Source organism: Felis catus, chromosome A1 (genome assembly GCF_018350175.1).
Source record: "Felis catus isolate Fca126 chromosome A1, F.catus_Fca126_mat1.0, whole genome shotgun sequence".
NCBI classification, from domain to species: Eukaryota; Metazoa; Chordata; class Mammalia; order Carnivora; family Felidae; genus Felis; species Felis catus.
In genome coordinates, this window is record NC_058368.1 from 208620532 (window position 1) to 208633358 (window position 12827).

A 12827-nucleotide genomic window follows, 5' to 3' on the forward strand; every position below is an offset into this window, starting at 1 on the left:
GCTCTTTCCTCCTTTGTTGAACTGAGCTTGGAAAAAGCACCTCGGAGTGAGGAATGGCTGGCACTGGGCAGAACACGCTGTATATTTCCACAGTCTACTCCAACATAAACAGACCAGGCTTATTAGTTCATGAGAAGCCAGGAACTCCGCTGCTCAGGAGGACAAGGGCCACATCCAGGGAAATCAGGAAACAGATCAAGCTCACGCTTTGTGCCCATCTTCCTCCATTCCCTTGCCGTACATATCCAGGGCTCTTCCTTCCCTCTGCATAGCTTTGGTACCCTACAATGTGGCGTTTAGCCATTAGCTCCAGGATGTGGTGTTCTGTGCCTTTCAGGCATCCTTGGTTTTTAGGAGCAGGCAGGGGAAGTGAAGGAGACATTTCCTACTCTGAGCTCTTGATTAGTGTATGTAAAGAGCATTTGAGCAGCACAGAGATATAGCATTCAGACTATGGAGACTGATGGCCCAGATTTGGATCCATTTACATCACTGTATTTGTCAGGGGAAGTGCTATAATTAACAACATAAACCCCAAGTCTCAAGGACTCATAAACAAAAAACAGGTTTACTACTCACTCAGGTCACTCTACAATGTGCTTTCGGCCAAGAGGCTCTGTTTTCTGCAGGGACCCAGGCTCATTGCATCCATGACATCCTCCAGGGCCCTGGAGTTAGCAAGTCAGGGAAGAGTGATCATGGTGTGGAGATGTGTCTTACTCTCACCCACTAGCCATGGACAAGCACTTAGTTACACAGTCTTACCCACCTACCTGCAAGGGAAGCTGGGAAATGTAGTGTAGCTGTGTGCCCAGAGGGAAATGGAAAATGGTTTGGTGAACAACTACCCAGTCTCTGCCATAGTTGCTTACTTAAGAAAGTTTCTGTGTTATATGTTTTAGCTTCTTTCCCTGTCAATTGGGTGTATTAGGATCCTCCAGAGAAACAAAATGTGTGTGTGTGTATGTGAGTGTGTGGGGGTGGGGGAAGTGGAGGAGATGCATACAGAGACAGAGACAGAGACAGAGACAGAGGGAAAACTGAAAATCTGCAAGGTAGATTTGTAGGCAAGAGTTCTCCTAGGCTTGAGTTTGAGTCTGAAGGCAGTCTGGAGGCAAAATTCTTCTTTCAACTGATTGGATGAGGCCCATCACATGATGGAGGTATTCTGTTTCACTCAAAGTCTACTGATTTAAATTTAACCTCATCCAAAAAATACCTTCAAAGCAATATCTAGACTAGTGTGTGACCAAATATATGGGCACCGTGGCTCGGCAAGTTAATACGTAAAATTAACCATTATGATGGGTATGATAAATTAGTATTAAAAAGCACCCAGGACCATGTCTGGAACCTAGAAAGGGTCTCTGTAAACATCAGTTTACTGTCACTACTGTTGCTATATTATGTCACCACTACTACCTGAGGCCTGAACACAGAACCAGAGCACTACCACCACCTTACCATTCCCCTCAACTACCCCATCAAACCAGCTAGGGAGTTATTGACCTAGAAAGGGCTTATCTTACTTAGACAAATATTTTCTTTATTTTTTTCAAAGAGCTTTCCCATCTTCTATTTTACTCGGTCATTCACTCAAACTTATGAAGCAGGCAGGGCAAAATTATGCCTACTGTTCTCATTTTAGAGCTGAGGTTCAGAGAGGATGGCTGTCCTCCCACCCACCCTTCCTAATCCGTGTCTTATTCCATCCTCCATTTTGTTTCAGGAGATTCATCCCTGCCCAGTGTGAGAGGTGGCTTTCTTCCAACCTGATTGAAAATTCATTATCTAGATTTCCCACAGAAGTCATAATGTAACAAGTGTTGAGTAGGATTAATTGAAATACTCCTATTAATACTACACTTCAAGTATTCCATGAATTAAATAGGTTTTTGTACACAGATCTTGGGGAACCCAACTCACCATGTAAAACATTTGAACTATTATTCCCAAGGAAAAACAAGCCCCACTATTCAAGAAATAAGCATATGAATGAATTTGGGGTATGACTATTTGTAAGAGGGGATTCCTGCATGAGTGCTGACACCAGTACTGGCTTTAAGCACTACTAGGAGCCAGTTAGAGGTTGTCCTTTGTCTGCTTCCCATTCCCTATGTTCTGGGGCTCACCCTTTTGCAGCCAATCTGTTTTCTTCATCATTGCTTATACTAAATAAATAGGACAGAAGCAGAAGCCAAAAGTCTAGGTATCTGACTTGGCTCTGTCCTAATCAGTTTCATGACCTCAGAAAAGTCTTTTTACTTTGGTTTCCTTGACTATAAATCAAGGGAGGGGGGCGGGGTTCAGGAACTCATGGTAGGTTTCCTATCAGCTACAAAATTTCTCAGTCTGCTCTGTGTCACCCTTCCATGGGGTCTGATATTTGTCTGATAACCCAGACTCACAATGCTCAGTTTCCTCTCATCCTACATAGTGGTTCTAAAGTCTCAAAGAGGGATCATAATGACCCCAAAGCCTTCAACACACAAAGGAATTCATTGCTAGCGTTGGGAGTTCAGGCCCCCTAAATCCTATCGATGGGGGAACAGCACATTCTCCACCCTCTCACCAGTCAGCCTGAGGCTGGAGAGAGAATGTTTATGCAGGCTGAAGTGAGCAGAGTAACTGGAGCCATGAGGAGGTCAGTTGGAGAGAGTCATTCAGGTGCAGACATTGCTCCTCAAAACCCAAATCCCTTGGAGAGCAAATTCCTTCAGCTGCCTGAGCTGGGGCACTTTTCAGTGCGGTTGGTACAGAGCCTCCTTCCCAGTGAGAAGCACGATCCCCTCTCCCCAAGGACATTGGTGACCCCCACAGAACCTTTTCTCCCTGACCTGCATGCTGGCCAATCATGCTCTTCTGAAACTAGATACTGTGAGGCCAGACCTGTGCATAGCAAAGGAGGCCGCCCAGCTCATTAATCCAATGAAAGGATAGCTTTACACAGGGCACATAGCGTTCCACTCAGCCCATAATGCCTGCATGTGTCTGGGGGTGGCATTGCTGTTAAATATCCAAGACAAATCTAAGCCTGCTGAGCAGTCCACCCACTCTTGTCAACTCTGAGCAAAATAAGTCACATAGTGTAGTGTAACGCAGGCCTAATGGTTCTAAGACCCAGGGTTTGGCCCGGTTTCTATAACTTGCTTAATAGGTGACCTTGGATAAGTCATTTAAATTCCGCGGGACCTCTGGCTCTAGGATTCTATCAATAGAACCACATATAACAATGGAGTTATGACATTCCTTACTTTTATTTTCTCTCCAAAAGAAGGCTAAAAAAATGAAAGAAAACAAATATCAGATAGCTTTGACATACTAGTCTTTCAATCCTCCCACTAATCCAGTGAGACAAGTATTATTATCCTTAATTTACAGATGAGGAAACAAGGGTTCAGAGAGGTTTAATAAATGCTATGAGCTGACTTGTGTGTCCCCAAAATTCACAAGTTGAAGCCCTAACCCCCAGTGTCACTATATTTGGAGACAGAGTCTTTTAGAGGAGGTAGTTAAGGTTAAATGAGGTCATGAGGGTAGAGACCTAACTCACAAGACTGGTGGCCCTGTAAGAAGAGAAGGACAACCCTTCCCCCACCACATGTACAGAAGAGAGGCCAGGTAAGCACACAGTGAGACAGTGCCTGGCACAGGATGTGCTCGAAAAATATATTTGACTGATGACTCCATGACATTCATTTAAACCTGAAAAGTGAACTTGAACCTCTAGTCTCTGGGCTCAGGAAGTTGAAAATACTTTTAAATTTCCTATTACTTAATGAATACTTCAATTTTAAGAATGACAGTCATAAACCATTCAACTAGAACTGGACAATTACAAATTTTTGAATGGTTTTGTTTTCTAATTATCCATCCACTTTAAGTCTAAATGTTCTTGGTGCTAGTTCCAGGGTACCATTAACACTGGAACAATCAACAGAAAGCAGACTCTACTGGTTTATAGCTTCTACTATCATTTCTTCTATTTGCTTTTATCACAGTCTCTTATGGTCAGGGTAGAGAATAATTCAGGTTATCATTTATGTTATAACACATAAAATTTATTTACTTAACTGTCCTGACAACCTCCAAGATTGTTGGGGGGAGGGGTACAAACAGTGTTTATTAAAAGTTACCATCTATTTTTCAAATGGAAAAAATTACACACATGTGTAAGTATTCATGAATGTACATATGTGTGTAATTGCCTGGGCCTACACAAAATATCCTTGAAGGGATTCACCAGAAACACTGATAACACTGGTTTTCTCTGAGGAGAACTTGGAGGATCGAAAGAAGTGGGGAAGAGAGGCTTTAAAAAATATTGCATGTGTGGTTTCTTATAACTATTACTTACTATTCTATTGTAAAATGTGCAAATCTTACGTGAACAGCTCAATGAAGTTTTACACAGGTATCCACCCATATAACCACACCTTGATCAAAATACAGAACATTTCCAAAACCCTAGAACATACCCCTGCTCCTACCTAGTCAATACCCAGCCCCCAAAGACAAGCACCCCTGTGACTTTGATCACAATATAAGTGGATCCATACAGTATGTAAACTTCTGTGTCTGGCTCCATTCATTAGATATTATGTCAATGAGATTCATCCATGTTATTTTTCATGTGGCAGTTCTTTTTAATTTTCATATAATATTCCATTGTGTGAGTGAATATACCACAGTTTGTATATCTACTACTGTTGATGGACATTGAGTTGTTTTCAGTTTGGGAATATAATGAATCAAAGCTGCTGGGAGTTTTTTGGTAGCATTCTAGGAGTCTCGTGGTGGCCTTAAAGGTATTTTGGCTTTTGTAGCTATTTCCAAGCAGCTTTTCCAAGAGTTTGTTCTAATTTACACTCCCATCATCTGTGTATGAGCATTCCAGTTAGTTGCTTCACATCACTGCTAACATTCGATATTGTCAAAGGGAGACATTCAGCAAGAATCTCTATGGAGAGCAATATATATACCCTTCTGCAGCTTTTGATTTAACCGTGCATACATATTGCCTATTTATGATTAAATAAATAAAAACGTAGCATGAACACTTAACAAAAATGAAAGACACAAGCTGGAAAAAGTTATTTATCTATATTTAATAGAGATGAATGCCTACGAAGTCTCCAGATATTCAGTACACAAAGGGAACCAAGGGCCCTGTGACTTGCCTTCTGTAAGTGGTGCTGGGAATCCCACTGACTTGTCAGCCTGAGAAAGAGGCAGAAACCATCTGAGACATGAAAAGTGTCAAGGACCTTAAAAGACCACTGCTCTGGCAAACCTCACTATTGAGAGTGGCCACAGAAAGCCCTGGTGAATGAGAGAAATCACAGGAAGGCTTAGGAGGTAGCATCCACAAAAGCAGTATCTAGGAGTAGTCTTCTCTGCCACCTCCAATGCTGGGACATCACCAAGAAATCCCTTCCAGGAAGCACTGGTATGAACAGTAGACTGGAGGGTCAAACCAGAGAAGCCCCTGTCCCATTTCTCAGGATCTCTGACACTATCACCATCTTGGCTGAATTATCTTCAACATCCAAAGAGAGATTACATTAGAGATCACCAGTTTTGGAATGCAGACTTCCTTGTGGAAGGAGGACAGCCATTCCTCAGCAGAAATGAGGTGACACTGGAGGTTCAGAAATTCTGCATAAAGTCTCCAGACAGCAAGAGAAACTACGCAACTTCCATCAGAGAAGACAACTTGGAAAGGATGGGTTAAATCATTTGGTTCAAGTGCTTTCAGCCATGACCCACAAAAACAAAAACATTTCACACTGAAACCCAACATACACAATACCAAATCTAAGTTATCATCAATGGCAAGATATACCATAATTTTACCTCTAAGCAAGAACAAAAAAGTTGTTCTTTTATAATAAGAAATAAAAGATAATAATAAAATATAATATACAATTTATATATAATTTATATATAATAATAAATAATAATAATAAATAATAAAATATAATATATATAATAAGAAATAAAAGATAAAAATAAAATATAATAATAAAACTCATCATGGTTTCAGAGATTTATAATGAAAAAATGTATGTCTTAGAATATATCTGGGATGGAATATAGAGAAAATCTCAAGAAAAATACCAACCTTCATTATATGCAATCAACTTTAGTATTTACTTTTCTGTTCTATTTAATGTCATTTCTCCCCAAAATGCTGGTAATGACCCATTAAGTTGATTTCAAGTACATTAATGGGTTTCAACCCACAATTTGCAAAACACTGGATTAGAATTAAAGCATAGGACTTCTAAATAATTGTATTAGGAACTCCAAAGAGTTTAAATAAATCTGGTGATAGGACAAGTGAATCCAAGTGATAATTACTATGCACTATATCAGTATGCATCTCCGAGCTGAATTGCCTAGAAACCTGAGGTGGAGCAGCGTGTAAACACTGCTATGGGAATAATTCAAGACAGTGGTGTTGTGGATGTGCATTGCTATAATTAAGCCAGAAGACATGTCAGCCAGGGCATTTCTGAGTGCTGATTCCTGCATGCCTCCTGTATGTTGTAAGGTATGTCTCCAAAATTAGAGTGGCTGAAAGCCCCTAAAAAAGTGCAATAATCCTTCTCTATAACACCCCTGCCTGGGGGTGTCAGGCTACTATTTATAAACATGGGTTAGGAGGGGAAATACCCTAACTTCTGTTTTATGAGTCTCTACAGATCCAAGCATAATAGCCAACCAGAATGCTACTCTGATACCACAGTTTTCCCCGTGTTTTGGAGTCAAATCTTTTCCATTCACATGAGAGCTCAGGGAGAAACCAGACGAGGAGTTCTTTAGTTGTGTATTGAGTTGATCACTTAACTATGCACTGAGCATCATCTGATGGCGTCATGCATCAAGCCACACAGATCACTGAATGAATTTCTACTGGAATTACAGACAAGTTGAACATCTTGTCAAGAGAGTGGTAGTACAGAACAGACTGCTGAGTTCTATTTTGTGCTTTACATGGAATGAGGACTGGATAAAAATTATCCACAAAAACATAGAAATGGAAACTTTTGATTTTTCTAAAGGGTTTCCAGGAGTGGACTCTTCCCAGGAGCTCTATACACATGGATAAAACAAATGGAATTATTGTAATCTGAACAAAGTTTACTTATTTTTCCAACTTAGTAGGTTTTAAAAAAAAAAGTATATTGCCTTGGGGAAGAACATCTGAACATTTTCCCCCAAAAAACTAAAGTATCAGTGAGGTCAAAAGCAAATCAAGGAAAATGTGACCTAAGAAACCAAAGCCAAAGTGTTAAAACTTAGAGCTTCAGAAGCAGATAATTAGACCTTTTATTGATCTCAAAAATTTTCTTTCCTTTTTCTGGCAGATCAGGCCCATTGCTATTCTCTACTAGAGCTAAGATCTTCTGAATGTTTGGAACCACGGCAATATATAGGTGGTCAGGGAAGCTATATATCATTGTACAGGTTGTTCACTGCACAATGGTACCCAGCCAAGATGACTGGAGGCTGGCATGTAGCTCAAACTCCTTTTGTCCAATGTGTACCCTGGCAAGGGCTGCTTCTGCCTGGAGAGAGAGGTCTCTTTGTGAGTTTGCCACAAGGCACCATATGGGTTAGTGGAGGGCCTTGAAAATAGGGAGGGAAGGGGTACAACTAGCTCTAGCACATTTCAGATATGTGGCAAATCACTAGCATTTCTTCCTAAATATCACCCAGCTCTAGGGAATAAATTGGCATTTCAATCCAGAAATCTGAGCCTTAGTCTAACTCTATGTGTACTTACCATATATCTGAAATGCAGTTGTAATGTACTCTTAGAGCTTATTTATTAAAATTTGGCTTGAAAATCCTCATGCAATTTGAGGATGAGAGCTGGGGGGAGAACAGAAGAGATGGAGGGAGAGGGAGTATCAGAACTGAGCACCTGTAACACAATAGTTTTCTCATATGTTGAAGTATACTCAAACTATAATTATGCTCATTAAAACAGACTATACTTCAGCATATCTCCCATAACCTCGTACTCTGACCTCTGATCTTAGATGAAACAAAAACATTTCTTCCATCTGGAAAACTGACTGATTTCCATCAAAAACCCAGCAGATGTATTCTTTTAATTTTAAATTAACCAGTCAGAGCATGAGCCTAAAAACCAGGTAGGAGCATTTAGGGCTTAGCATAGGCATGACTTCAAATCTGGACCATCTACTAAGAAGCATCAAACTGGAAACTACATATTGCAACTTCTCATTCCAGCCCCAGCCCAGCTTCCAGTATCTTCTCCCACTGCTTTTTCATACAATCTCACAAACTAGTCCAACGAACACACCTGCTGCTCAACACACCCACCGTGGACCTGGCAGGCTGCTCCTTTCTCAGCAGAACACCCAACCCCTAAGCACCTTTCAAGATTCTGCTAATAAGCCTCCTCCCCTCTCCCTAAAACATCCCCTCATTCCTACAGTTGGACCTAACTGTCAATCCTTTCAGTTCCTGGAGTATATTTAGCTCTATCCCACCTCAAGGCATTTCTGCACGTTCTCCAGTTTGACTCCCACTCGTACAACCCATGGCTGGCTTCTTTTCTTCCTTTAAGTCCCCCATGTTTAGACTTCCCCAGAGAAGCCATTCTTTCCTTTTTTACAGCCATTTCCCCCCCTAATTCCTACTACAACTTGTAAAAATGTATTATTTCTTTGTCTACTAGATTTTAATATCCAGTGAGGACAGGAACTTTATCTGTTTTACTTCCCTAGCACACTGCCTGGTGCAGAATTGGTAAACATTCAATAAATACTTGTTGAATGAATAAATAAATGGATGAACAAACCCTACAGCATTAATTTTTACCTCTTATGTAGGGCAACCATATAATTTTTCAAATGAGGACACTTTTGAGAGTGAAAGTGGATGCTAATTACTAATTATGTTGAGATAAAACAGGCATAAACCAGGATATATGGTCACTGTACATATACCTACTCCCATGTCTCATCGTTACCAACCAAACTTGTAAGATTCACATTATCTTTAGATGCCACTTGCGAAGCCACGTTCCTTTTGTGAAGACCAGATTCCTTCTCTTTGGGATCAAATATTTGACTTAATATTTCCATAAAACTGTTTCAGCTGTGTCATTAATATCAGCTCCAATAAGGCTGAACATTTTTTCTTTAGCATGGCCTTTGAACATGTCTTCACTGATAACAACAGCCTCACTCAAGGAGTCCAAAGGAAAGATCGCTTCATTTCAAGGCAGCTGATGCCACCTTGGATATCTAATTCAAGTTTATTTCACAACAGGCAGCATTAGTGCTACATTCAATGAGGCAAGCAATACCTCTGCAATGGCTCCACTCCAGCCTGGGAGCAGGATGGGATGGAGGAGGGCAGACAGAAGGCCAATGGTGGAGAAAGAGCCTTTTGGATTCAAACACTTCTGGACTGTAACTGGCAATATCTAGAAGACTTCTAAAAAGAAGGGATGAAGAGAGAAGAGCATGAGGGTCTGAGATAAATATTTCTGGTTTGGTTTCCAGGGTCTGCCTCTTTTCAGCTGTGTGACTTTGAAAAAGTTAGACTTTGAGTCTCACTCAACTATCTGTAGGATAGATATAATCTTACTTAACCCTGGTACAAATGAGATGATTAGTAAAATACCTAGTATAACACCTGATACATTATAAGTACTAAATACATGTTGTTATAAAAATAATAATCGTTATTATTTAATAAATGATGTCACTTTTATTATAAAGCTAGCATCTTATCATATAGCATTTTACTATAACATAGTGGTCAAGAACCCCAAGTCAAGAGCCCTGGGTTCAAATTCTACCAGTGCCATTTAATATACATGAGGCCTCGGGGAAGGTATTTAACTTCAATAGACCTCAGAACTCTCATCTGTTAATTGAAAATAATTAAGCCTACATCATAAGATTGTTCTGAAGATCAAATGAGATAATGCATATAAAATTCTTGGCACAAGGCTTAGCACATACTATTGCATAACAATGTGTTTTGGAGTAGAATTTATTAGAAGTACAGGTACTAAAATAGAAATAAATAGCAAGGACAACAATCTTTTGACAAGCTTGTTGACCTGCCACAAGGGCAGGATTTGTCACAGTCTAGTGTGGTGTCCAAGGAACACCAGGGAGAGGAAAATGAAAACGAGAAAGTTGGGATATAAATTGTCCACTGAGATCCTGAGAAACTTAACAGAAGACCAGTGGGGAGGGGAAGGGGGGAAAAAAAAGTTACAGAGAGGGAAGGAGGCAAACCATAAGAGACTCTTAAGTGCTGAGAACAAACTGAGGGTTGATGGGGGGTGGGGGAGAGGGGAAAGTGGGTGATGGGCATTGAGGAGGGCACCTGTTGGGATGAGCACTGGGTGTTGTATGTAAACCCATTTGACAATAAATTATATATACAAATTGTCCACTGAGGATCCCAACTGGAATAAGAGTAATCAGAATGTGCATCTTCCCTGATTGTTTCTAGGTGAAGGTGGTAAGAGTGACTGGAGAACAGGAATGAAATCCCAATCTGGTAGACTTCAATGACCTCTATTTGGCCATTTGACCTTGCCATTAAAATCACATTAAAATGGCAGATTCTTTTATATATTACAACATTCATTTTGTAAACATTCACAGTTTAGTATTTCTCCTGTTTTTAAGGTCAACCATATTGTAAAATTCATACAATTTCAGTTTGGGTCCAAAAACTCCTCAAATTTTTGCCTGGTGACCTTAAAGAGCACACCTCCACCAGCCTTTGAATGCTTTCCTGACCCCACATTATTAAATTAATGTTGGATGAAAGTAGGAACATCTTTGCCTCACAAACGTTGTGATTGTTTTTAAAAGAACACGACTAATTACCTTCCCGGACATCTGACTCATTATTCCATTCCATGAAGTTTAAGACATGGAAAAATTCATTTGGAAATTCCAATTTTAATGATTCCTCAATTTACGAAGAAATTGCCTTAGGATGCAAACTCTATTCCCTTGATCTTAGCATTTTGTGCAAATACGATTTAGTAAATACATAATACATAGTGTAGAATAAAATATTAGAACTCCAAAGTTGATACATGTTGCATCATTTGATGAAATGGAACTGAAATTTCACACACAGAAATGTAGCACATATGCACATACATACACAATGAGGAAGTTTAGTCTGAAAAATTAAAAAAAAAATTCCATTTGCTTGTAAAAAAAAAAAAAACGCTCTCAACTAAGTGGACTAGAGACCCTCTGTGTACTTTGAAATTAAGAAACTGATGAGAGAGGCTTTTCAAAATCAATTATCTCCAATCTTTACAGAAACTGAAAAGACCACATTTTGGTGTTAACCTGAAAGAGCTCCTTGAAATCCAAATAAACATCATTAAAAGGAGAAAAAGAAGCACTTTTATAATAACCACGGCTGCTGGTCTGGTCACTATTATGTATACCTAGACGTGCCATTTAAGAACCTGTTTTGCAAATCCTAAATGGGAAGGAAGAATTAGACACACTTCAATTTATATTTACCATTTTTAAGAGTGACTCTGATTTCTTACAATTTTTTTCTTTCAAATAAAATCATTTAATCTCTGAAGACTGCATTCCTCATTTTATGAGTAAATAATCTGAGACCAAGAAGACATACCAAGAAGGCGCAAAATTTAGCAAATAAAAACTCATATACAGGGATGCCTGGAAGGCTCAGTTGGTTAAGTGTATAACTCGTGATTTTGGCTCAGGTCATAATCTCACAGTTCATGAGATCAAGCCCTGAGTCGGGGTCTGTACTGAACTTGGGATTCTCTTTCTCCCTCTCTCTGCCCATTCCCTGTTCGTTCTCTCTCTCTCTCTCTCTCTCTCTCTCTCTCTCTCTCAATCTCTCTCTCAAAACAAAAAACAAAACCCATAAATAAATAAAATAAAAATTGAAAAACAAACACCACATGAGAAATACGTACACTAAAAAAGTATTCATTGTTCATCTAAAATTCAAACATAATGGAGTATCCTGTATTTTATCTGACTACCTTTCCCCTGGGTTACCCAGTTAATGAATGGGAGAGCCAACGCTAGAACTGGATGCCCTTTCTGGTGTGAAGCCATTCACGAACAATTATTCTTTGAAAGCTAGATGTTCTGGAAAACTAAAAGCTATGTAAGGCAGTCCCTGCCCTCAAAGAACCTAAAGTCTAATGGAAAATGCCAGTACATCAGGAAGAGAGGAGGGAGTGTCAATGTAACCATCTCAGCAAGAAAATGGTTCTCAGCCCTGGCCACACATTAAAATCACCTAGAGATCTTTAAAAAAAAAAACTTTTTTTTTTTTTTTTTTTTTTTAGTGTCCTGAGGTGCTGATTTAATTGGTCTGGGATGGGGTCAGGGAAATTGATCTTCCCCTTCCCTCCCAAAAAATATTCCTAGATAATTCTAGTGTGTGGCCTGGTTTGCATAATAAACCACTAAGACTTAGAAATCTCCCCTAAGAAATATTGATTCACAGAGTGGATAGGTCTTTGCTAAAATGCACGTGTGTGTGTGTGTGTGTATGAGCGTGTATAGTGGGGAGGGTCCCAAAGGACCTTGCTTCCTGTATATCACACAGGTGTCCAAAATAGCCCTTTGGACTCTGTAGTAAGATTTGTTGAAAGAAGAGCATTTTGCTGGAATTCATCTTCCCTCCGTTCTGATCTTTGTTCTTAGTCATTCCTTAGCCTATATATTGTGTAGCCTGTGTCCTGAAAAATCCATCCTAAGTATACGGTTCACATATCCCTTAAAAAGAGAATAATCAAGACA

At 39.6% G+C, this 12827-nt stretch overlaps 1 long non-coding RNA gene across 9 annotated transcripts in view; it reads right to left on the bottom strand.

Moving 5' to 3' along the window:
• The window catches only part of LOC109491937, a 245913-nt gene that overhangs the window by 51473 nt on the left and 181613 nt on the right, over nucleotides 1–12827 (bottom strand). For 2 of the 9 annotated variants that reach the window (XR_006585749.1, XR_006585744.1), the window contains one exon: nucleotides 6107–9480. The exons of 6 other annotated variants lie outside the window; for them this stretch is intronic. This is a non-coding gene — a long non-coding RNA (uncharacterized LOC109491937). Of the gene's footprint in view, nucleotides 1–6106; nucleotides 9481–12827 lie in introns of those variants that run through there. One more of the 9 variants, XR_006585746.1, reaches the window with a different exon arrangement.